Source organism: Neopelma chrysocephalum, unplaced genomic scaffold (assembly GCF_003984885.1).
Source record: "Neopelma chrysocephalum unplaced genomic scaffold, ASM398488v2 Primary Assembly neopelma1_319, whole genome shotgun sequence".
Taxonomy (NCBI): Eukaryota; Metazoa; Chordata; class Aves; order Passeriformes; family Pipridae; genus Neopelma; species Neopelma chrysocephalum.
The window spans coordinates 1,220,178-1,245,231 of NW_020897981.1; the positions used below are offsets into that span (position 1 = coordinate 1,220,178).

At 61.2% G+C, this 25,054-nt stretch overlaps 1 long non-coding RNA gene across 1 annotated transcript; it reads right to left on the minus strand.

The window, feature by feature from the left end:
* Positions 1 to 712: 712 nt before the first annotated feature.
* On the minus strand, positions 713 to 23,111 carry LOC113978304. Its single transcript, XR_003537538.1, has 4 exons — positions 23,077 to 23,111; positions 14,906 to 14,910; positions 11,624 to 11,630; positions 713 to 955 (listed from the first exon to the last, which is right to left on the minus strand). It is a non-coding gene; the product is annotated as an uncharacterized LOC113978304 (long non-coding RNA).
* Between the last annotated feature and the right edge of the window lie 1,943 nt (positions 23,112 to 25,054).

Here is a 25,054-nt window from a genome sequence, read left to right on the forward strand (position 1 = left end):
ACACACATCCCACCTGTGGGACACCGTTCCCAGCCATCCCTCAGGCTGCGGCAGCAGAGGGATCTTTGGGGATTTCTCAGGCTTCCTAGAGGGACAGAAAATTCCTTCCCAGAACTTTTCCTCTGGGCACAGGAGTGACCTTGGACTGGGCAGTCACTTGTTTGTTCAGTGCCAATGAAATGGGAGGATAAAGAGCACCAGGGCACCTTGGAGGATCTTATTGTACAAGGACAAACTCTAATGAACCAGGTCCAGCTGTCTGGACCTCTTCCCCCTCCCCATTTCCATACAGGTTCCTCCCTGGCAGTCTCCAAGCCTGGATCTGTGCAACACAGGCTGTGCCTGGGGCTCCTGGGAGTCTCCCTTCCAGCTCTGCCGTGGTCCTGTCCCACTCCAAGGCGAGGGGACATGGTCCCCACAGGCCCCTTATTTACTCTGGGCCTTTTGCCAAGCACTGGTCTGCTCCAAACACACATTCCCTCTGCTCCTGCCGAGGAAGAGATGGATGGGATGGGCTTTTTCTAGTGCTGCTTGACCCCAGGCACTTGCCATCCGGGGCTCATAGCCCAGCTGTCCCCTTCCCCTTGCTCCATCTAGGACAATTCCAGCATCCTTCGCTGCTTTCTGATTGTCTCAGCCACTTTCCCTTGTTGTTCTTGTTAAAGGTAGATCTCAATAAGTAGTTCACTAACTCAGCCATTTGAGAATCATCATTAATTTAATATCCTTCCTCATTTATTAATGGGCCTACTTTGTCTTGACTCTCCAGTATTTCCTTTTCCCCTTGATATATTTGTAAAAGCCCTTCCTATTCCCCTTAGCCTCATGGCTACCACTAATGTTTGCTTTTCCTGCTGTCTTTAACATTTCTCTTCAACCTGAAATGACTTGGGCTCCTCTGGCTTCTATCAGCTTCCATGCAGAGCTTTTCTATTCCCCAGCAGAGCTGTCCTGCCTGGATCCAGAGAGAGCTCCAGGACTTGTTCTTGTCCTGGTAGAGGGTCCTGATGGAGTCAGCAGGACGGGATATCCTCCCATTGCACTGTGAGAGAGACCAGAGAGACCATCTGGACAGGAATAAAGCAGGGAAAGGTGATGGATGTCAGAGGGGGGGTCAGAGATGCACCTCGTGGTCACTGCTGGACCCACAGCACAGTGTGAGCCCGGCTGAGGTTTTGGCAGCATTGCCGTGGGTCTGGCTGGCCCTTGCCATGATTCCTGCATCCAGCACCCATCCCTATGGGCTGTGTTCTCCGGGTCCTGGCCTGACCCAGCCAGGGAGAATGGCAGGGAAGTCCAGTCCTCATCACCCCACTGCTTCCCAGCTCCTGCCTCAGCAGCTGCTGGAGAGGGGGAGATCCAGGATCCCAGGATGTGGAGGTTCAGGGTCTAATGATGGGGAGGTCCAGGATCCAACGCTGGGGAGATCCAGAATCCATTGGTGGGGAGGTCCAGGATCCAATGCTGGGCAAGAGGGACCTGAAGACTTTTTCAAGCCCCGCAGGATGAAAAGGTGTGGAAGCAAAGGGAGCAGGAAAAAAGTTGCGGGCAGGGAAGGAGTTGCAGAGCAGGTGGGAGCCCAGAGCACATCCTGAGCAGAGGGTCGGCTCTATGCTGTTGCCAGGGTGATGGGAAGCAGAGGGCTGGGGATGTGTCTGTTTACATAAGAATTGTTGATTAATGAACATCCAGGCAAGATAATTTACCGAGGGCCTGGAGGCACCGGCGTTATCTCTCCATCTCCCGGCGTTATCTCTCCATCTCCCGGTGCAGTTTAGGATGTGGCTGCAGAGCCTTCCTGCTGCCTGTCCTGACAAAGCCAGGTCCGAGGCCGCACAGGGACCCCAATCCGTTGGAGAAGAGAGCCCCCACCTGATGGACTTGACCCATCTGGAGCCACACCGAGGTGTCCAGGCAGCAATGGGATGCTGTGAGAAGCAATGCATCCCAAAATCCCCCCACAGGCTTCCCCACCTGCCACCGGTGCTGATGCTCTGCCCTGGTTTTGGGTGTATTGGGGAGTCCAAGCATCTCCGAGATGTCCTGCATGTTGAGTCTTCCAGGTAGGAAGCCAGGGCAAGCCCTGTTTCCCCTCACCCTTTCAGGGCATCATCATCACCCCTGGCTCTGCCAGGCGATGGTCTGTGTCCTACCCACCGCCCTCTCCCTCTGGATCTCCCCAGGGATTGATCCCACAGCTCTGCTCACCTGGGCTGCTGACTCTGGTGGCCACACCACTGGTGTCCCCCAGGTCACACCAGCAGACACAGCCCATGGGGTCAGGATTCCCACAGAGCTCTGGTTTGTTGGCATCCCCCAGGTGATTCCTGCACTCCCACCTCCATGACCACGTGTGGGGACAACGTGTGTGGGGTCGCAGATGGCAAGGAAGCCCCCAGGTCCCCTCTCTGGGCTGGAGGGAGGGCAGGTGGGCTGGCTACAAAGATCCTCATGTCCACAATAACCTCTTCCAAAGTTGCCAGACTCCATGTGGGGGAAGACTATGGAACCAGCAGCTTCCAAGGCCATGGAGAGGCTGAGAAGTGTCCCTAAAAGCTGCAACCTGGTAAGACAGTGCCACTACTTCACACAGAGCAGCACGTGCTGGTTTGTGCCCCCTCCCCAGGATCCCTTCACTGGCCATGGCAGGCAGTGGGGAGGGAGAAGGTGGTGGTCCCTGGAATTCTCCACCTGCCCTGCCCTCCCTGCCTGTAGCTCCAGGCAGGCACTTAATCCCCATTTCCACCACTTCATCCCCGTGGGGTCCCCATGGCATGGGCGAGATTTGCAGCACCTACCCCAGGTACATCACGTCTCACAGCACAGAGGTGAGTCTGCAGGAGTCAGCAGTCACCCAGCACCCAGGCTGGCACCATGGGCACCTGGTGCCCTGGAATCCTCCCTGGATGCAAGTCCTGAAGTCACAGACGCAGCCCCTGTCGTGGAACAGACCTGGCAGCACAAAGCTGGTGGCCGAGGGGCAGCTGCCCACACCCGGGTGAAGGGTGAGGATTTGGCACAGGCTTGGGACATGTGCAGTTGGCACAGGAGGGCAGCACGTCAGGACATCAGGGGTGGCACGTTGTAGGCATTGCCAGTCCCCAAATTTCTCTACACCAAGTCTCACCCCCAGCTCATCAAACCCCGGCGCCTCATATTTCATCCCTCCCAGAGCTGAAACACCCCTTGAAACCTGAAAAAATCCTGTGTGTTCCCAAACAGGAACCAGGGACTGGAGCAGGGGGTGGGCAGAGGAAGAGAGGGAACACCGGAGAGTGGAGAGAAGCACTGGGAAGGCGGGATGGTGCGGTGGGAAGGGAGGCAGGAGGCAGCTGGTGGGTACCAGGAGCCCAGTGCCCAGCCCGGGGTGCAGCTCTGGGGTGGTTTCCATGGCACTTCCCAGCTGCTGCTCCCTCTGCCTGCTCCGAAGGCTGTGATTAAGTGCAGGCAGACCCACAATTACCAGGGGGCCGCTGCTGGTGGGCTCTGCAGGGGGTTGGGGCCCTACCCCTGCACCTGCCTGTGCACAGCGAGCCCAGAGCAACGGGAGCTGCTGCAGGGCTGCCCCTGGGCACAGCACAGAGCAGAGTCCCCATGTCCCCTGGCAGGGAAGGGATAAGCATCTCTCCACAGCCCCAGGCAGGGCAGGGATCCATGTCCCCAAACCCTTAGGCAGGGCAGGGATGAGTGCTCCCATGGCCCCAGGAAGGATAGGGATCAATATCCCCTCCCTGTTGCCATGAGGCAGGGCAGGGATGAGTGCTCCCATGGCCCCAGGCAGGGCAGGGATCAATATTCCCATTTCTACAAGTCAGAGATCCATGTCCCCATGTCCCTGGACAAGGCAGGTATCAGTGCTCCCATGTCCCAAGGCAGGGGAAGGATCCGTGTCACCATGTCCCAAGGCAGGGTAGGGATCATGTCCCACATGCCCCAGGTAGGGCAGGGATCAGTGTCCCCAGGAAGGACAGGGATCAATGTCCCTATTTCCAGTAGGGAATACAGGGATCAATGTCCCTATTTCCAGTAGGGAATACAGGGATCAGTGTCCCTATTTCCAATAGGGAATACAGGGATCAATGTCCCTATTTCCAATAGAGAATACAGGGATCAGTGTCCCTATTTTCAATAGGGAATACAGGGATCAATGTCCCTATTTCCAGTAGGGAATACAGGGATCAGTGTCCCTATTTCCAATAGGGAATACAGGGATCAGTGCCCCCATATTCCCAGGAAGGACAAGGATCAATATCCCCACTGCCATGAGGCAGGGCAGGGATCCGTGTCCCCACATCCCCAGGCAGGACAGGGATCAGTGTCCCCAGGCACACCCAGGCCATGCAGAGACCTGTGGCAGAGCCAGGAGGAGACGAGGGGTCCATCCCCTCAGAGACCCCTCCTTGCTCCATCCCCACAGCCCCTCATGCCCCCCATAGCCCCTCATGCCCCCTCCCTGTGGGGTGACCCCCTCTGCCCCCCCCGGCAGGATCCAGGTCCCCGCGGGGGGGGCACAGTGGGGTGGCCTCCTGCACAACTGGAGCAGAGGAAATGCTGGAACTTTGAACACGTCCGGAAATAATGACTTTAAAAATGTATCATTCTGCAAACTCATTAAGGCGCATCCCCGGCAGCAGGGGAAGGGAATTGCCGGGCCTGGGAGCCGCTTGATCTTTACAAAATGTGCACAGCGAGTGCTCCTGAATATTTAACCCCGATGGCTCCCCGGGCGCTGGGGAGGCTGTGGGGGGTGTGGAGGCAATCCTGGAAAAGGGGATGTGAGGACCTTGGCAGCCCGGGAGGCCCCTTGTCTGTGCCCTCCTCCCCAGGTGGGCACCCAAACACAGGTAATTATGCTGGGCTGGCAGGATTGGTGCTGATCCAGAGACAGGATGGCTCCCAAGAGTGGGTGGCACGTCAGCTTGGGATGGGATATCCCTCCCAAACTTATTTCTGTCTTGTTTTGGCAGCGTTGGGATGGGAGTGGGCCCTGGGATGCTGTTCCATCCCTGGGTCTGCTGGGAGCCAGGGTTCTGCCAGGTCCACCTTGGGGACAGGAGGGAGTCCCCGGGTCCCTGAGGAACTAGAGGCACCAGTGGCACTGCCACCCATCCAGGGATGCTGCTTTGGGTCATCTTTAATTCCCAGCTCCCAGTCAGCTGGGAGCACAGGGCTGGGGCTTGGTTCTGCCTGTGGCTGTCCTTGTCCCACAGCACTCTGTGATGCCACATCCCGTGGTGCCCCACGGTGCTCCGTTCCACGGCAACCCCTGGTGCTCCACGGTCCCACAGGATGCCCCACATGCTGCCCCACATCCCGGGGCGCCCTGCAGAGCCGAATCCCACTGCCTGGCACGTGCCAGCGCCCAGTCTCCCCGCAGCAGAGCTCAGCCACCCGCACCCACCGCGGAGGGCTCGTCCCCAGCGCCGCCACCATCCCATCGTGAAATTAATTCCGGAGAAGGGGCCGTAATTACCTTCCATCTCCCCCTTCATAAATATGTAGAAATAGCAGCAGCGCTGTGCCGAGCCCACCACCACTCGGCGGTGACCTTTCCGAAACAATATGTGCTGCGAGGCAGCACCGGCGCGCCAGGCAGGCGTTGCCATGGCAAAGCGGGAGCGCAGCAAACACACCGCAATTACAGGGGGAGCGGCTCCCTGGCAGCCCCGCGATGCCCGCGGAGCCGAGTGCGGGCAGCTCTCCGCGGGGCCCTTTGTCCCCGGGGTGTCACCTGCCTCGTGCCACCCGCGGAGGAGGTGGGTGCCGAGCACGGCGGTGACACTGGATGAAGGACAACAGGATCCTCGTCCTGGCCGGATGGGTCACCTGCGGCCCCTCTCCTGCATCGCTCAGCTCCACCCCCAACCCGCCCGGCCCACGCTCCCAGCGTCTCCAGGAGCTGAGCCCCGTCCCCAGTTTCAGCTCGGGGCAGTTGTCATTCCTGGTCCCTTCTCCCTTCTCCGCTGGGGACACTGGCTTTCTCCGTACGCCACGGCTCCGCTGCAGATTTGGGAAGCAAAACCCTCCTTCCCATCCCTCTCTCCCCTATCCCAGGGAGAACCCCGCTTTGCCAGCCTGTTCAGGTGACAGCACAGAGGCCCAGAAGTGCCTGTCCCCCGCCTGGCCCCTCCCTGGGTGCCGGTGGGTGCTCCAGGCCCGGCGTTGGGTGCGGGGTCCTGCTCACGGAGCGTGAGCAGGTGGCTCAGAATCAATCGACTGCGCTCGCTCCCGGAGACGGATTAAATGTCTAAAAATGTGCCAGCGCTGATGGGAAGGCTCTCCATGCACAGCCCTCGCAGGTGCCAGGCCTCTGGAGCCGGCTCGGAGGTGCTCCCCCTCCTACCGCCCCTCCAGCCCCCCGTGGATGTGCAGCTGGACCAGCCTGGCTCCCTGCCCCTCACCCCCAGGGCACCTCTGCTTCCTTTGGGGACAATCCCATGGGTGCTGCAGGTCCCACTGCTGAGCAGAACCCTGCTGGTGTCCCCCTGCCAGGGCTGGGGGCTCACCAGAGAGGGCCAAGTGGGATTCCAGGGCTTCCCCTCCTGCAGGGCTGGGATGCTCTGTAACCCCCTGCGCCATGCAGGCAATTCCCTTTTCTCCCAAAATCCTGCTGCAGCAGCCCCAGCAGTGCTGGGGAACCTCAGGCAGGGTTGAGCAGCTGATGGTCTGTGGGATGGAAGCCATCCCCAGGGCATCCTTCCCTGTGTCCACCTGCTCCATCCCCATATGGATGGGACACCACCCCATCCCTGGGAGATGTGTCCGGAGCTGGAGCTGACCAGATCATGCCATGCCCTGTGCCCTGCCACTGCTCAGCTCCATGTCGCCAGGACACCAGCCCAAGTCTTGCCTGGAGCAGAACAGCTCTGCATCCCCGGCATCACACCCGACACACGCCTGGCAGGATGTGTCCAGATGCATTTCAGCCATTCCATAACATCTCCATCCTCTGCCGATCCAGGTTCTCGTAGAAGCGCCACTGCTCATCTCTAAATAGGTGACAGCCCTGGGCTGGTGCTGCTGGATGCAGGCAGGAGGGTCTGGGGGACCCCTGCCACCCTCCCAGGGTGACCGGGGGTGTCCCAGCGTGTGCGAGCACCACTGTGGGTCTGGGGGCAGCGCTGGGGGCTCAGCCCTGTGTGTGCCCATCCCTGGGACACTGGGGCTGTGTCACCACCAGCGTGGCCCAGGGAATGCCCCCGGGGTGTGTGTGTGTGTGTGTGTGCTGTGGGATTACTGAGCACTCCCATTAGCTATTTATTTAACCTTGTTTTGGAGGCGGGTGAATTCCCTCTGCAGTCAAGCGAAGCTTTATTGCCGCCAACCCATAAATCAGGAAGTTTCGCTCCTCTCCGATGCCAGAGGATTGAAATTAGCAGCAATCCCACTCCTGCCTGACCCTGCACAGGATGCCCTTCCCACCCCACAGGGGCATCAGGGCCGGCAGAAGCCTCCTGCACCCCAGGCAAGGTACTGGGAGAGCCCTCCCAAAATCCAGAGGCTTAGGCTGGAGGATGAGGTGGGGAAGAGCCCCTCACTGCAGCATTCTAGAGGGCTGGAGAAGCCACAGCCACTTGTAGGGCACAGGATGGGCATGGGGCAGCCCCGAGTGCTCCCCCTGCCCTGCACCAGCACTGCCCCCAGGCACAGCCATTGTATTCCAAGTGATTCAGGGGGTCCCCATCTGTGTTTTCAGATCTGAAGTGAGAGCAGGGGAGATTCCCCCCAGTGTGAAGAGCATCACTGAGGCTCCCAGGGTGGAGGAGACTGGGTCTCACGTTTGGAGGTAGCACCAGCCCCCCCAGAGAAGGTGAGGGTTCCTGTGCCAGCAGAGCCCTTGGCAGGCAGCCAGAGAGCACAGCCCATTTGGCACCTGGATTGCCAAATGCAGCTTCCCAGTGTGTCCAGTTTTCCTCCTCACTGAAGAGGGAGATGGTGTTCCAGCAAAATCACCCGCTGTCAGGGAGCTGGAGCAGCTAAGGGGGAGTTTGGTGACACGCCCTGAAGGTGCCTGCACCAAAGAAGAGCCAAAGCCACAACAGGCTGGAGCACCCTGTCCCCAGGGTGTCAGGGTGTGCTTGGTGTCTCTGCAGAGCCACCAAGGGAGATGGGAGAGGCAGGACCCTCATGGAGAGCATCCAGGCTCTCCAAAATCCCCCTGTGCCTGGGGGAGAGGGAAGGGGAAGGATTCGAGAGGCGTCGTTTCCCGCTGGATTTGGCAGTGCTGGGTTAATGGTTGGACTCGATGTTCTCAGAGGGCTTTTCCAACCTAAACAATTCCATGATTTCCCACTGTGAGGACGTGGCTCCCAGTCCATCCTGCAGCAGGGACTCTGCCTGACATCGGCACAGCCACACACCACAGACAGTGCACCCTGCACACCTCATACCCCATCCCTGTGCTCAGGGGACACTCTTGGCAGCTTTGTGGCACTCCAGGGACAAGGACAGCCAGGGGCACACAGCACAGCCAGCAGCAAATGGGCCACGGCAGGGGCAGGGAGTGGTGCCACAGGGAGTGGTGCCACACCCACTGCCCGGGGCTGTCCCCCCACTGCCCCCAGAGGGATCGGGAGGTGGCTGCGTGTCCAGCCCAGCAGCCCTCGGCAAGCTCCCATTTCCCACTGTGTTAGCCTTGTTGCTGGAGTGGGAACGTGCTGACAGCACAGGGCAAACTTACCCCGTGTAACTGGGTCTTTCCCAGCTCGCTGTGGAGCCCGGGGCTGATCACTGACTCCATGGGATGAGAGCAGGAAGGGACCATGGCACGGCAAGCCATGAGTTGCAGCAGGGATGTTTGTCTGTGGATTCAGGCACATGACACCAAGGATAGAAGAAACCCCTGGCTTGCACTGGGGCATCCTTTTCCCCCCGTGCCAGGAAGCTGAGCAGCAAAGAGGCCAGGAGCAGGGCCGCTTGGCTAGGCGGGATGCAGCCTGGCTTATCCCATGGGATTGGCACAGGGGGGCTGAGCTCAGAGCTCCGAGTCGCTGGGCAGAGAGGAGCCGGCTGCGGGGAGCGGGGCTGCGAGCGCGGCGCACTTCAAAGGGCAGGGAGGTGTAAATATTTCACCAGAGCCCGTGCAGAGCCACGAGGCTGCAGCGATCAGAGCCGGGCACGTCCGCCCGGAGCAGGCAGGGGAGGGGGATCAAAGCGCCCGGCGGGAGCCCGGCCTGGAGATCACCCGGCCAGCACAGCTCAGCCCCTCTGGCCAGGGGCTGGCACTGCCCGCCCGCAGCCGGGGACACCGAGGAGCTGCAGCCTGTGTCCCCAGCCCCTGCTGCCCAGCCGAGCACCCGCAGGTGCGCACGGAGCTGCCTGCTTGAAGCTGTCCCTTTGCTGTATCCTGCTCCTCTCTATCCGTTTTCCTCCTGGCCAGGAAAAAGGCTCCCTTCCAGCTCCCCCCCCCCTCCCCTTTGCACCCACGCAGACATCGTCACATCCCAGAGGGGTGGCAGGTCCCATGGGCACGGACAGAGCCCAGCGGGGTGCTGTGGGGCACAGGTGGGCACGGGACACTGCAGAGCCGAGAGCTGCTGTGCCGAGAGAGGCAGCGCTGCCACCTGCACTGCTGCTCGTGCCCCCAAATTAAATGGAATAATTCATTTGTTTTGGCTTCAAAGAGGCACTTGCTGGAAGCCCTGTGAAGTGCATCCGTGCCCTGATGCCATGCTGTTTCCTGGCACAGACAGGACTGGCACCAGGAGATGGTCTCTTTGCCTCGTGATCCTAAGGACCATTCTCAGGAGGGCACTGGGGCTTGGTGGGGATGTGGGGCTGCCCCCCTCACACCCCCCTCCCCAGGCCAGCCCAGGGCAGAGGGGCAGAGGGAAGCACCCTGCGTGCCAGCAGCTTGCTGTGCCCATCCTCACAACCACGCTGGGCTGGGAGGTGGCACCAGCCCTCCAGCACTTCCATTCCGGTATTCCCATTAACAGGAGAAGAGCCAGGGAGGTCCCAGCAGTGCTCTGAGCTGTGCTGAGCCCCACTGGCACTGCTGCAGGATCCCACCAGCACTGGCACAACTGGGCTGTGGCCACATTTCTGGTGACACGTGCCCAATGCCCGAGCTGTCCCTGACAGCGGGGACCCAGTGCCAAGGGGGCTGCTGAGAGCCCCTGGTGCCACCACACTCACCCCATCCCACTGCTCCTGTGGTGCCTACATGGCCTGTGGGGTCTCAATGGGTAAAGAAGGTGGGTGATACGGGAGTTGGGTGGGCAGAGTGTGCTGGGGGCAGTGGCAGGGTGGCACAGGCTGCATGTGTGTGCAGCAGGCAGTGCACACATGGGGTCCAACCAGCAGCAGATCCCCGTGGGCAGAGAGGGCTCTGCTGGGGACCCTCCTTTTGGGACCCCCTCGCTCCCGGGGGTGGGTTGCAGCAGCCCCTGGTAGCCAACTGCAACCCCCAAAACTACAGCCCTCCTGGATCTGGGCTCACTTAAAAACTCTCCTTTGAAACTCGATGCAGCTCCAGGGATGCTGCCGAGAGGGTGGGAGCAGAGCTTGACTCCCCACTGAGGCCCACAGCCCCTCTTGGGGCACCCACACCAGTGGGGGGGGGGGTCCTGCACCACAGGGACCACAAGCAAACTGGGTGAGGGAAAACACTCTTCCACATGCCACAGTCCCAGGGCAGCATCTTCCCCCAGCCAGACCCCCTGGAACTGAGAGGAGCGCCTTCCCAAGGCGATGGGTGCACACGAGGGGGGTCCCCCAGCACCCTGCCCTGCAGCACATGGAGGGGATGCTGCCTCTGGAGAATTATCCCTCCAGCCGGGACCGGGAGCCGGAGGCAGGTTTCTCCTCACACGCCGTGCCGAGCGATGGGGTCCCGCACCCTTCCCCCTCACCCCAACAGGTTTCGCTCGCCGGCACAGCTGCCGCGTCCAGATGTTGCCGGAATTGAGGAAGGCAGGCTGCTCAGCCCACAGCTGCTCCCTGCTTCGCTTGCAATTGCTTTGGAAATATTGTGTGTGCTCAGCTCTTTAGAGCTAATCTCCATCCTGCAGCCGGGGCTGGGGAGCTGCCCACGCCAGCGCGGCTGCCGGGGGAGCTGGGGGAGCTGGGGAAGGGGAGGGGGGTCCCGCCGGCAGCCCCCGCGTGGGGCAGAGCCGGGGCAGGCGCGGTGCCGTGGTGGGGGGTGGGCCGGGTACCAGCCCGGCGATTCCTCCCTGCTTGATTGGGGCCATTAATCCCGCGCTCGCCGCCACCCTGACAGAGTCTGTAAGTGTCAGCGTGTGAGCGATCCGCTCGCTCGGCACCATCCATCAGGCCCCTGGCAAACGCCGTGCGACACCCCCTCCCTGATTTATCTGAGGCCAATGGAGTCATGAAAAACAGCTGGTAAATCCTTCCCCATCAGCCGGCTGATTATTAATGCGGCCAAGTGTGGAGGCAGCCAGCGATTCGGAGACACGGTGCTGCTGAAAGGCAGCATATGGCCCGGTCCGCTGCCCCCGGGGCCAGTCCCTCCCAGAGGATGCTGCCCGATCCCTGCCGCCGTGGGAGCAGAGCCCTGCCTGCCCCTGTGCAGTGGCTGCAGGGGGGACCCGGGTCCTGCCTGACCCTGCAGCTCCCAGCTCGGGCGTGCAGGGCACCTTCTGCCCCGGGATGCTCAGACTGGGGGGCTCAGAACCCATTAGATGTCCATTCTGGGGACTCAGCACCCCTGGGATGCCCAAGCTGCGTGGACTTAGAACGTCCAGGGATGCCCAGGCTGGGGGGCTTAGAATTCCCAGGGTGCCCAGGCTGGGGGGCTCAGAATTCCCAGGATGCCCAGGCTGGGGGGCTCAGGACTCCCAGGAAGAACAGGTCACGCTGCTCCTGCTGCCCCATGCATGGGGACAGCCAAAACACAGGGACCTTAGGACACCAGGACTTTTCCAGAGACTTTCCTAGTCCAGAGGCCAGGCTCTCACACTGTGGCTCTGATGCAAGGGCAGGAGGTTGCCCAAAGGAAGGGGGGAGAAGCCAGCACCAGCACTGTGGGCAGTCGCAGAGCAGGGCCAGGTGCTGAGCAAAGGTGCAGAGCCCCAGACCTGCCCTGGTGACTCTGGGGACATGCACAGCCCCTGTGCACAGGTTCAGGATGCCCCAGTCCGTGCCAGCCCCTGCAGCCCTCCCATGGAGGCAGCACAGTCTGGGGGCACCATGGCACCCCAAGGTGCAGCACCCTCACACCACTGCCTGCACCCCTCACGGGACACATCCCCCTGCACACCCCACCCTGCCCTCCCAGCCCTGAAGAGAGGCATCTCCTGGGGTCAGACAAACCACTCACCAGCTGTCCCAGCCCCAGTCCCCCTGTCACACCCCACACCAGTGCCTGACACGCTCCTCGTGCCCTGCCAGGCTGCCGTGCCCTCTGCATTGACGTAACGGCTCGGGGAAAAAAATAATCTAAATTGTGTGAGTGGGCTGGAAGGAAGCTCGAAGCAGCATTTTTGTGGTTGTGTGCCGAGCAGGTGCAGCTGACAATTAGCTATCTCTTCCCAGCCTCTTCATTTAGTTCCTCAAGGTTATTTTGAAAATTGAATATTCAATTAATGAAAGAGTGGCTTTGCAGGGCTCTCGGTGCTCCCTTCCCTGGGGTGGAAGCGCCCTTAGGGACAGCTCAGGAGGGGAGGGAAGGGGGAAGAAGCTCATCCTCCTCCTCCTCCTCCTCCTCCTGGCTTCCACCCTTAGCCCCCCTCCACAGCCACGCTGGGAGCTCTCTGAGCCCCAGATTTGCACGGGGAAGATGAAGTGGCACAAGTTGCCGTGGTGGAAAGTAGGTGACGTAGAGTCACGTTCGAACCTGTCACAGAAGACGTCATGCTCCCTTCACCGCTGTCCTCCCCTTCCAAACCCAGCCTGGCCCCCCACCAGCAACACCCCAGCCCACCCAGCTCCCCTGGAGCCGTGGGGCTGCGTGGGAGGGAAGGGGGGGCAGCTCCTCCCCTCCCTCCAGCTCATCCTCTCTCCCACCCTCCCCTGTCGGCTTTATTTTCTCTTCTGCCACTTAAATACCACGCGAGGATGAGCCCGGATTGCTGGGAAACGCTGCTGCCGCTCTGCCGGGTCCTTGCCGTGCCCAGAGCACTCCCCTGCACCAGCAAACACCTTCCTGGCCAAAATCTTCACGTGGGGTCACCAGCAGCACCCTCATCACACACAGATGGAGCAGAAGGTCCCTTTCCTGCAGGTCTCCTCCTCCCTGGGGCTGCTCCTCCTGCACCTGCTGCAGGATCAGGGCATACTCCACTCCAAGAAAAAGCCTGGAATGAGACCCTGTGCCCCACTGGGCTCTGCAGCTCAGAGCCACCAAAGATCCTGAACCCTTGCTCTGTGCTGTGGACATGTCACCACCATGTCACTGTGCTGGGCTTGGCTGGGGACAGGCATCCCTGGCTGAGGGCAGCTCAAAGGTTGTCCTCCCACTATAGGGTCTGTGTCCTGATCCCACATCATTCCCAGCTTCCTTTATTTTAAATAAAGAGCCAGGCACTGTTAGTGAGTCACCAGCACTGTGCTGGGAGGGGCAGTCCCCACTTTTGGTCCTCTGCATTCCTGGGCTCAGAAGATCACCTCAAAAGCCCCGTTGGAGAGGGGACAGCGAGCTGTCCCTCAGCCCAGGGTGGGCCAGGGGGAAATCAAGTCACGGAGAGGAGCTGCAGCGGGAACAGGCAGCATTCCCACTGGGAAGTGGCCACAGCAGATTGCCAAGGTGGCCAGAGCAGGTGGCAGCAGCATGGGGACACCTCTGCACATGATGGACGAGCCCTGGCTCAGACCTCTGCTTCCTCAGCTCTTCGTGGAGAAGGGACGATGGGAGAGGGCTGAGAGATTCCCAAGGGAATGTCAGTCGGTGTGTGCCGGCAGGGCCTTGGAGCTGCTGCGTGGGCCCTTTGTGAGGAGGGACGTGCTCAGCAAGGGCAGCAGCCCCAGGCCCTCCTTGCTGACCTGAAGGTGCCCTCCAGCCAAGTCCCCGTGGGTGTGTGACACCTGGGGACAACGGAGGGTCCGTGCTGAGAGCTGTATCCTGCAGTGGGGTGATGCACAGCCCCCACCCCTCCACTCTTCCCAGCTCACTGGGGAAGGAAGATTGCATTTGGGACACTGCTGCCAGCTCTGTTCTTTGCCTGTTCCTTTTTCCACCCCAAATCATCCAGGGTCATTGATCCAGGAAATGATATTTTTGCTTACCAGGGGGTGTATTGCCTGGATTAAGGATGACCTGGGCCACGGGGATGCTACAGGCTGTGCTGGGTCAACCTCCCAGCTCAGGGTTCATCCTGGAGCTCCTCTCCCCGCCTCATTTCCCTTTCCCAAAGCCTCGCTTACATCTTCCTTATTATCCTCCTCCCTGCTCTATCTGGGTCACCCTCCCCTGCCATTACCCCAGATAATTGTGAGCTGAGTGCAGGCCACGGGCAGCAATCTGGCAGGCAGCACCTGGGAAACCGCTGCCCCCACGGACACCTCCCTGCCTTCCTCACCCCCTCCTCCTCCTCAGCTCCCGCAACCCAACCTGGTTCCTCGGCACTTGGGAAAGGCAGGAAGCTGGCAGGGCTGCGGGCAGGGGAAGCCTGAATCACCCAGCAAAATCCCCCCAAACGGGGATGGGGTCAGCACTCCCATGCAGTGAGGGGGGTTTGCTGAGGAAAACCCCAGGAAGACGCTCTGGGGAACAGCAAAGCTCCTGTTTCCAGAGGAGGAATAGCTGTGCCCAAAGGCAGGAGGGATCCCTGTGCAGGTCTCCTGGGGTCCTGCTCACACAGGCACAAACAGATTCCAGCCTCACCCAGAAAAAAAAAAAAAATTAAATGGCACCATCTGGCACTTGGTGAGTTCTTCCCCCTCCCACCGGTGGGGAGAGGGTAATCCAGGACGGGATCCAGGCCGTGCTGCTGGAATGGGCCACCAGCCCTGTGTGCAGCATGGCTGGGCATCCCCCTGCCTGGGGAGGGGAGGGGGAGACCCCCACTCTGGCCAAGCCTCCCCTGGGGTCCAGGGGAGGTCCCAGCCCATCCCGAGTGGCAGAGCTGGACATGGCTCCTCCCCACAGGGACAAGGCTAAGCTTTTTTTATACATAATTATATCTCCAAAAGTGGCCCAGCCTCCTCCCAGAGCTGCTTTTAGCTCGGCTAAACCCACGTGCAAATTGAAGCTGTCTGAGACCCCATCCTGCTCCCCTCTCCTGCCTGGCTGGGATGCCCCAAATCCCAGGCAAAGCAGATGGAACAACCTGCCTCCCAGCCTCCCTGAGCAGGGGCTGGGGCAGGACGCTGGGATTTTGGTTCCTCCTCTAAAGATTTAGTAGGAAAGGAGTTAAGCCAAGGGTGAGAGGAAAAGCACTGAGCCCTGGCTGAACTTCTAGGGAATGGTGCTGTGCTGTGCTGTGCTGGCTGTGCTGTGCCCCAGCTGCCTGCCCTGCCCTGGAGCTTCCTGGTTTCCCTGCCTGCACTTCCCTGCCTGCATTCCTCCTACCTCCATTTCTCCTAACCAGCATTTCCCTACCTGCACTTCCTTGCCTGCCTTTCTCTTAACTGCATTTCCTGCCTGCATTTCCCTACCCGAGTTTTCCCTGCCTGTATTTCCCATGCCTGTATTACCCTGGCAGCATTTTCTCCCCTGCATTTTCCTGCCTGCATTTCTCCTCCTCGTATTTCCCCTGCCTGCATTTTTCCTGCTTGAATTTCCCTGCCTGCGTTTCTCTGCCTTTATTTTTTCCTGCCTGGACTTCCCCTGTTTGCATTTTCCCTGCCTGTATTTCCCTCCCCGCGTTTTCCCTGCCTGCTTTTCCCCGGCAGCCGCGGGGAGGAGGCGTGGGCTCCCCGCGATGGCATCAGGGTGGCTGCGGTTCCAGCCTCCGCAGGAATACAAACCCATCAATTAGGAAATAACTGCCTCGCCTGTCCTTGTTAATCCCCTCCTCTCCGGGCTGTTATTTATTATTTACGTTGAAGGTGCCCCGGGATGCGCTGTCGGAGGGGAGCCTGACAGGCTCAATCTGTACCGTGCAATTACCTCCTCCTCCTCCTCCTCGCCAGCTGGGGAAGCCCTTTCTCCACTCCCACCATCCCGCTCTTTTCCATATCCCTCACAGGAGCAGATCCAAGCTGTACCAGACCTCCCTGCCCTACCGCTGACCCCCGTGGAATCCCTGGGACACCCCCCTGACCCCATCCTGAGGGTGTCCCCCCCACGTACAGCAGACCCGGGGGCACACCAGCCCCTTGGGGCGCATGCAGCTCACCCACCCTCCTCCCTTTGCCCCCCATCCCGGGCAGGGCGCTTTGCCAGGGGCACAGCAGCATCCCGGAGGACGCTGCCCCTCCGATCCCCCCCCTCTCCTGCCCTCGGGAGCCAGCCTGGAGGGGGGTCCGGGCGAGCTGCTGCAGAGGCATTAGCTGAGCCGGGATTAACATTCACCGGTGAAAAAATAACTCCATCCAAGCTGCGTCTGTTCCGGGGGCCTCGTGTGCGGCACGAATGGAAGCGCAGGATCCCCTGGGAGCCCCGGGATGCGTGTGCTGCAGCCGCGTCAGCGCTTTGCAAGGGCTGCTAATGTCTCGGCTAACAAGCTCCCAACTGAATGTGTCCTACACACACCTGAGGATGGAGCCGGCTGCCTGCGCCTCCTCCCTGCTCTTCTCCCAGCTGCTCTCCTCATCCGCCCTCCCGGCAGCGCCGGCACCTCGGCCGGACACCCCTTGTGAGGAGCAGTGCCGGCTGTGGGGTCTGTGTGGGCATCACTCAGGGACACGCTGGAGCTCCGAGGCTGGGCAGCGTCCCAGGGCACTGCGCTGGCACTCGGGGGCGTGTGGTGACCTGCTTAGTGGTCACGGGATTTGCAGGTTGGTATCTTATAGGGTCATGTAGGGTTTGGGGCTGCAGAGTCCATACAGGTGCTTGGAGTACCCCAGGGAGCCACGATGGGGCTTTGGGGTTCATTGCTGAGCTGCGTGATGAATCCCACAATCCCCCGAGGATCCCGCAGTGTGTGCCCTCCATTCCGGGATGCCAGGACAGCGCAGGTGGCACACGCAGGGATGCCCACCTGTACCTGCAAGCAGGTGGGTATCCCCAGAGCACAGAGGGTCCAGCCCATCCCTGTGCCTCCCACAGGTGCTGTGTGGGATCAGCTGGATGCTCTGCACATGTGCAGGTGTGTCTTCCCAACACATAACACGTGTGCAGGTGTCTTTCCTTTGGGAGTCGCCCTTGGGAGCTGCTGGCATCCCACAGCTGGGCAAATCCTGGGGGTACCAGAAGCTCTGATCCTCAGAGGAGCTGTGTGGTGTCTGTTGGGGATGTGTAAGGGGGTCTGGCACATTATTTACCTCCTGCTCACCGGCCTTTTTGCGTTTCCAGCAGTGGCTGTCCAGGAAAATGCGGTGCCCTGGAGCGCAGGTCATCTGTGTGGGCAAAGGCTGCAGCTCCAGCTGCAGTGGGCACTGTAATAACAGCCTGAGGATAAGAGGGATAAAGATAGCCCCCGGTGCTGCCTCCCACTCTCCAGTCTGTGGGGAAGCGGCGCCTCGCCCCCCCCCAGCCCAGGTGGTTATTTTTAGGCTGTCACCTCCTTGCTTCCCTCGTGGGTGGCTTTCATAAATAGCCAGGGCCTCAGAGCGGCTCCAGTGCCAGGCAGGAGCTGTGCCTGGCATATCTGGGAAAGACCCTGCTCACCCCACCTGCTCCATTGCCATCAGCCTCCTCTTCCTCAGGGCATGGGCAGCAGGGACAGAGACAGATCCCACTGCCACCCCTCCCTGCCAGCCCCTGGGGCTCGGGCACAGCTCCCTCCCCAGCCTCTGCTCACCTGGGTGCTCCAGACACCATCCCTCCACCTGGAGCACCCCATCCTCTGGCTCCTGCTCCAACACCTTCCCCAGCCCTGATCCCCGTCCCCCTCAACACTATCCCCGTGTGCTCCAGCTCCTCACAGGGTTGCAGCCAGTGCTCTCCTGCAGCTCTGCCCCGTCCCCATGGCCTGCAGCATCCTTAGGACCCCCTGATCTCCCTCACCCTCTTCTCCCACGTATTTTAGCGGCCAGACCTCCCCACGTGCCCCTTCCCTGCCCGGCAGGGCTGTTCCCGGGGCCGGCTCTCGGTGGCCGCGAGCGCTGCAGAGTGGCGGCCGCAGCGCCGTAATTAGCCAGGTACAGCAGGAACACACTTGCAGCCTGACAGCTCTTCTGGAGTCGAATGGGAGCCAATTAATCTAATTAAAGCGGCCGCTGGCTCGTTATCCCTGCACAGTTCACGGGGCTACACAGGCACCCCGTCCTTGCCGTGCCCCTGCCCAGGAGCTGCTCGGGTGGGCACGGGCAGGACGGGCAGGACTCGCTCCATCCGCGGGTCCCGGGTACCCAGGGCACAGCCCTGGGGGGAACAAGGGGGGATAAAAGGTGGGCGGGGTGACTGTGCCCTGTTCACGGGACAGCCGGAGGTGCCGGCAGGCGGGGGGGGGATGGTGGTACCCGTGGGAGCAGGATGCGAGGCGATGCCCCCCGAGGATGCCGCGGGTCTGTATGGCACGGGGCCGCGGTGCCAGCCGTGCCAGCCGTGCCGGCAGCCCCGGGGCCTGGCGCCGCGCCACGTCCCGGCGAGGATGAGCAGGTCCTGCCGGGCGCCTCGGCAGCATCCTGCAAGCTAATTACGAGGCAGGCCGAGGAGGAGGTCTGTCTGCACAGGTGTCTGTCAGCAGGGCGCTGGCACTCACGCCGCCTAATTAGACACCCTGCCAGCCCTTAATGAGAACAAATGAGAGGCCAGCCAGTGCGGGGCTGGGCCGCGCCCCCCGGACCCTGTCCCACGTGCCGGCTCTGGCCCGGTGCCCTCCGAGATCTTGTGGCTGGCTGTCACTGGGACACGTGGGGGTGGCTGCAGCAGCTCGACCCCCAGTGCCAGGGAGCCCTGTCCCAGCCCCAGTCCCACCGTGTCCCCCTGCAGCAGCCTGTGTCCTGCAGGGCACTGGGTACCACCCCACATGCACCCTTCTGGCAGCCCCATTCCCATCCCCTTGCTCCTTCTCCGAGTCCTTTTGGGAGCCGGGTCTTGATGCTCCATCTAAAGCAAGGTCCTGCCCTGCCCTGTCATCCCCCCAGTGGCCCATCCCATTGCAGGCAGGACCATGATTCCAAGTGGATCTCTTGATTTTCCAGTTATCGTCTCACCAGCTCGACAGCTGCCAGTGCCCCTGGGGCATCCTATGGCATGTGGATTGCCACCTCCATGCCCTTGCCCTGGCAGCACCCATCCAGCTCCACCACGGGACCCAAAAGCACTTGTTCTCCTCAGGATTCCTGCTGTGGCTTTTCCATGTCTCCCTGTAATCTGAAGGGAAACAGAGCAGGGTCCTTGGCTGAGCAGATCCCTGGGCACAGGCAGGCTCCTCGTTGGAGCAGGAAGCCAGATGGACATGGTCCTTAGGACAAAGTGGGAGCACCAGGTGTGCTCCAAAAATCTCAGTGAGGCCTGAGGAGGGGCTGCAGGAGAAGACCACAGGATACATTCCTCCAGAGAGGGATGTTTAACCCCCCCAGTCAAGCCTGGAGGCTGCAACAGGGCTGAGCAAGCTGGAAACGCGGTGTGGAAAGACAGGATGATGGATGAGGATGGGACTGCTGGGAGAAAGCACTGGAGCCATCCCAGCCCTGGTTATGAACTCCCTCTGCAAGTCAATTCCTGGAAGTGTCCAAGGCCAGGCTGGAGGGGGCTTGGGGCAACCTGGTCTAGTGGAAGGTGCCCCTGCCCACGGCAGGAGGTGGTAGGAGATGAGCTTTGAGGTTCTATGACTTGCACTCCAGTAGGCACCGGGGCATCGCAGCCCGTGTGTGCCCAGGCTGGGAAGTGGGAAGGGAGCCCAGGAGGGGTGGGAGCCCCACACAGCACGTGGGCTCTGCAGCAGCCCTATAAATAACCACACCCACACACCGGGATGCACACACTGGGGGGGGGAGTGGTTCGTGCTGCTCTGGCAGGCAGGGGGGAGACATGGGATGACACCAAGCACAGGGAGATGCTGTGCAGGGATTAGGAAAAGTCACCTGCCCAAGGAGCAATGAGGAGGAGGAAGGCAGCTCCCTGGGGAGCCACGAGTGCTGTTGGCTCTGTGGGGCACAGGCAGAGTTGTGGTGGCACTGGAACCCCCCCCGGCAGGAGGGTGTCTGAGGCAACACCCCTGTCTGGAGGGGACAGTGTGGCCCTAGGAGACATGTACGGAGCACACACGTGCTCTCCACCCCATGTGAGTGCACACACACATCTCCAGCCCTGCCTGCCAACCCCCCTGCACCCTGTGTTCACCCCACGCCCCTTTGTGTCCCCCTGGGCACTCACACCTCTATTCCACCGTGCCTCCATCCCTCGTGCCACCTCTTAGCCCTTGTGCACCTCTGTGTGAGCCCCTCTCCCTCCTCCCCGTGTGCACGTCCACGTGGAAAATCACCCCCACGGAAAATGACCCCCACGGAAAATCACCCCCACAGCGCCCTAGGCTGGCAGCCCACGTCCCTGAGGTCCCTGGGGTCCTGCCTCCCGAGGGCTGGACACGGCTGATGCCACCCCAGCTCTGCCAGCCCGGCCCATCCCTGCAGGCTGCCGTCACTCGGCGGCTCGGGAAGGTTTAAGGGAAGGGCGGGGCCGGTCCGTGCCCAAGGCCAAGGCCAGGCCCCCGCGCCATGGGGGTGGTGGGATTTGCCGGAGTGCCGGGCACTTTCCCTGCGGCTTAGCTCCGGCCTCTCATTTTCACGGCAGGGGGATGAGTGGTTGATGGGCAGGTTGGTATCGCTGCCTCAGCCCCTCTCTGCTCCACCAGCAACGCTCACCGGCCTCCCAGCTCTCCCAGCTCACCCACAGGAGGAAGTGGACATGGAGCAAGGGCTTTGCTGTGGATTTCCAAGCCTTTTGAGTGGGCACAGGCCACCAGCAGTCCCGGCTCCATCCATCAGACACAGCCCTGCTGCTCCCATGGCACTGCCAGGCTGTGCCATGGCTGTGCCATGGCTGTGCCGGGCATCCTGTGGCACTGGCTGCGCTGGGAACGGGTGGAGGCAGTTGGGCACTGGGATGCTGCAGCCAGGTGGATCCCCACCAGCTGGACACCAACCAGGTGCCAGGGAGCCAGGAGAGCTGGGCAGAGGCGTGGGGTAGGCAGCCTCAGCACCCCATCAGCCCTTTTCCAGGGAAGCTGGGCCCTGGCCTGCAGGGATGATGGAGCAGATGATGCTCCTGGTCTGAGGCGAAAGGCAAAGAAGAGTTGCCATGGAGACCAACTATGTCATTTTAAGGAGGCACCGAGGCATTCGCACCCATCCCTCCCGGATGAAGCCCTGCAGCGGGAGGTGAGGGCAGCGGGGGGCAGGGGGGGGTGACCAGCACCCCCTCAAGTCCCAGGTGTGTCGGCTGGTCCCCCGTGGTGCCACCTCACGTGGGACCCGGCAGCAAGGCTGCAGGCAGGGCTGCCTGCCCAGGGCGTGCCCCGGGGCTGGCCTCCCTCAGGGACAGCTGGGAGCAACTGGTGGCACGGGGGCAGAGTGATGCTCTGCCAGCCTGGCCTGGGCAAGGGATGGGGAACAGCCTGCAAGGACCAGAGGTGCCCCCCACAATTTTTCTGGGGTGGCCCCTTGTGCTGGGGAGGGGTGCTGACCAAGGAGCTGGGGTGAGGTTCAAGGTGAAGGCAGTAGTATCCTGGATTTTTTGATAATTTCAATTTTAATTAAAATGAAGCTTTCTGTATTAGCAGCCCTCCCTTTTCCTGTGACCCGCAGAAGTGCTGCTGTTCAGCCTCCCGGTGCCTGTGAGTAGCTGCTGGAATCCCCTCCGCATTCTCATGGCCCCACCGGAGGGAGGAATTATCCAGGGTGGGGTTAGATGTAGTAGCACTTCCAACTGGATAAACCAACCTCAAACACAGAGGCAAAGAGGGGCTGCAAGATGAACCCCCACACACACACTGCCCTTGCCCAGGAGGGGATTTGGGTGTGCTCTGGTCCCAGCGGGCAGCCCCAGGGCCAGGGCTCGCTGCTCCCGGGGTGTTTGCTGTCCCTCCTCATGGCCAGCCATCCCCTGGTCCTTTGGGGGTCCCCCCCCAGCCCGAGGCTGAGCAGCTCTGTGATGCTGCCAGCTCTCCCCGGGGCTGTCGCGCTGCTGGCGCTGTCACAATCCCGATGGGGCTGGAAGGAAACCGGCAGAGCTGCACCGGTAAGTGGATGCCTGGGAGGATTCCGGGTCCAAGGGTCACCCTGGGGGCCAGGGGGCTTCAGCCATGGTGGGGACACAGCGCAGGAGGCGGCCAAGCCTGGGACCTGCAAACAGAACCGATGCCTCGGTGGGCTGCGGGGAGGGCGGGTGGCTGGCACAGCGCAGAGGGAGGTGCTGGCACTGTCGCGGTGCCAGGGTCGTGCAGACAGGGATTGGGGACACGCTGCCATGGATGCTGGCCCAGAGCAAGGGGACACGGACCTTGAGCTGTGAGTTGCACACGGTGTGAGGGGGGTGTGTGCGGCACAGGGAGGTGTGAGCCGTGCAGGGCTTTACACCACACCACGTGTGTGGTTGCCCGGACTCGGCGAGAGAAGCACAGGCTGCAGTGGAAAGGGATGGCACAGAGCAAGATTCAAGCGTGGGCAGCCCAGGGATCCCTGGCTGGATCCAAATGAGCTCCCAAAACCTCCGTGAGCTCTTCCCCCTCGGCAGTGGCAGCACCCAGCTGCCAGAGCCAGAGCCTGGCACGCGCCCGCAGCCGCCCAGCCGGGTGGGAGCATCTCCTCCTGCCATGCCTGCCAAGACTCCCACTCCCAAGACTGTACGACAGGAGAAAAGGGAACAGAAATTCACGTTTTCACATTTAGCTTCCTTTGTACTCAGCTAATTAGCGCCTGAGTCTGGTGATGTCATTAAAGCAGCGCTAAGTCTTTATTGGGGTAATTTAATTTTCCCTTTCATATCAGGATGATTTCCTTTGTTGGGGTAGGTGCTGGGGAGGGGGAAGGGCCCGTGCAGACAATTGCTATTGTCAGGATAAATAATTCCCTAGTGGATTGACAAGGGGGGAGGTGGCTGGGGGGCTGGGAGCTGTCACTCACCCGGGTGGCAGCAGGAGCTGGCCAGACCCCGGGAAGTGCGTGCCTTGGGTGCCTCTCCCTGTGCTGGGTGGGCTTCCCAGCCAGCAAGGCACCTGCCTTGGCCCCTTTCCAACCATGGAAACTGCAGCTGCCTTGACATTCAGGAGGTGGGTGGGTAAAGCCGGGGGTCTCCCTTGTAGCTCCCACCCTTCTCCTGCCCCAACACCATCCCTGGTGCCAGCGGGAGCAGGGAAGTGGATTGCACTGGGATAAAGGGGCATTCCCAAGCCCCCAGAGCGCTGGAGAGCCACTGGACATGAAGGGGAACAGGGAGCTGCCGGGGCTGGCATAGACCAGGAGGAGCCCTCACAGGGGTCTCCCAAATTCAGGGAGTCCCACGTGTCATCCCTGCACTGGGAATGGCTGGCACTGGGCCAGGCAGATATCCCCCCTCTCCAGCTCCTCTCCAAGCTCTGAATGCGATGTGGTGACGCTCGAGCACTTGCTGCCACATCAGACTGGGCACAAGGAGGGGCCTGGGTTTGCACTGGGGTGTGGGACAGCGTGTGAAACCCAGTGTGTGGGGTCACAGAGGGGCAGGAGCTGCTCAGCATTGCACCTTCCTGGGACACCCTCTGAAACAAGGCTCCAGCCCCCTTCCCAACCTTGCCATCCCCTCCCCGCTGCCTCCCCTCAGCCCCTTGGCTCATGCTGCCCCAGGAGGGGTCCCAGACAAGGGGGAGAGGTGAAGGAGACGTCCCATGGGGTCAGAGCCCCGAGGACTGACTCTCTTGGTCCCCACAGTGTATCACTGCAGCAGGTCCCCATCTCACCCCTGCCCCACCAGCCCTCTCGAGCACGGGAGAAAAAGGTGGGATGTCCCCAGGAAGCAGCTGGAGATGAGAGCAGTTGACATGTGGCACCACTCAGGTCACAGTGTCCTGGGAGCCTGGGCATGGCCCATGGTAAGGCTCCAAAGGGGAGATGTGTGGGACAGGCTGATCCTGGGGCACAGCTGGTGGCAGGGGTGTCCTGGTCCAGCAGAGCACCACCAGGATGGGGGGAGTGGCAGGGGTGATCCCAAAAGCTTTAACTCATCATGTTTAACTCTGTGGACATCTTCCAGAGGAATTGTCCTTCACGGAAAATGGGAAGGGAGAAGAGAGTAACCGGAGGAGTCCTTTTTTACCCACCCCCGTGTCCATCTCCAGAAGGGACTGGGTCTTTATGACCCTTCTGGAGCCCACCCTGCAACTCCCACCTTCCCCAAAGCCCCCCAGGCGCTGCTGCCGGCTCGGGTGCGGGCCAGGAGCAGGGGGAGCGGGGCTGCAGAGGGGAACGTCACACCCGAAACACAAACACGGCTCGTTGGTAATTAGCAAACGTTTCAAGAGGGATGATGAGACGGCGGTGACAGGCGGGCGGGTTTCTATTAAAAGCTGCCACGTGTGATCCTTCTCCAAGCCTGCCGGCCCCTCCTTACCTGGCGCTGGGGAAATGAGATGCAAACCTGACATTAATGCGGCGTTCAGGGTGAGCTTTAATTGCAGCCGGAGCGGCGGAGCCGGGGGACGGCGGCGGGGTGAGGGCACCCTCGAGGGGACGTTCCCGGTGCCTTTGGGTGCTCTCCCCCCGCCACCCCCCTCCCCGACCTTCCCGCGGGAAGGGCGGGAGTCACGAGGAGCTCTGAAGTGAGCACTCGGCACCCCGCGTGTCTCCACCAGCAGAGGCACTTGCTTAAATGTTAAGGGCTTGTTTGCATCCAGCGGAAGGGAAGTGGGAGAGCTGAGCCCCGGCTTGCCAATTGCTCCTCCGTACCTTCCGGAGACAGGGAAGTGCTCATCCACACAGGGAAGCATCCTCGAGCGATTCCTCAGTCCCCAAAATGTCTCTTTTCAGCCTCACGTGGTGGGTTTTTTCCCGGTTGAAAGACTCTCCAGAGCATCCCAGGCATTAGAGAAGGAGCATCCGTGGCCAGGGCAGCGTTTGCGAGGTGGCC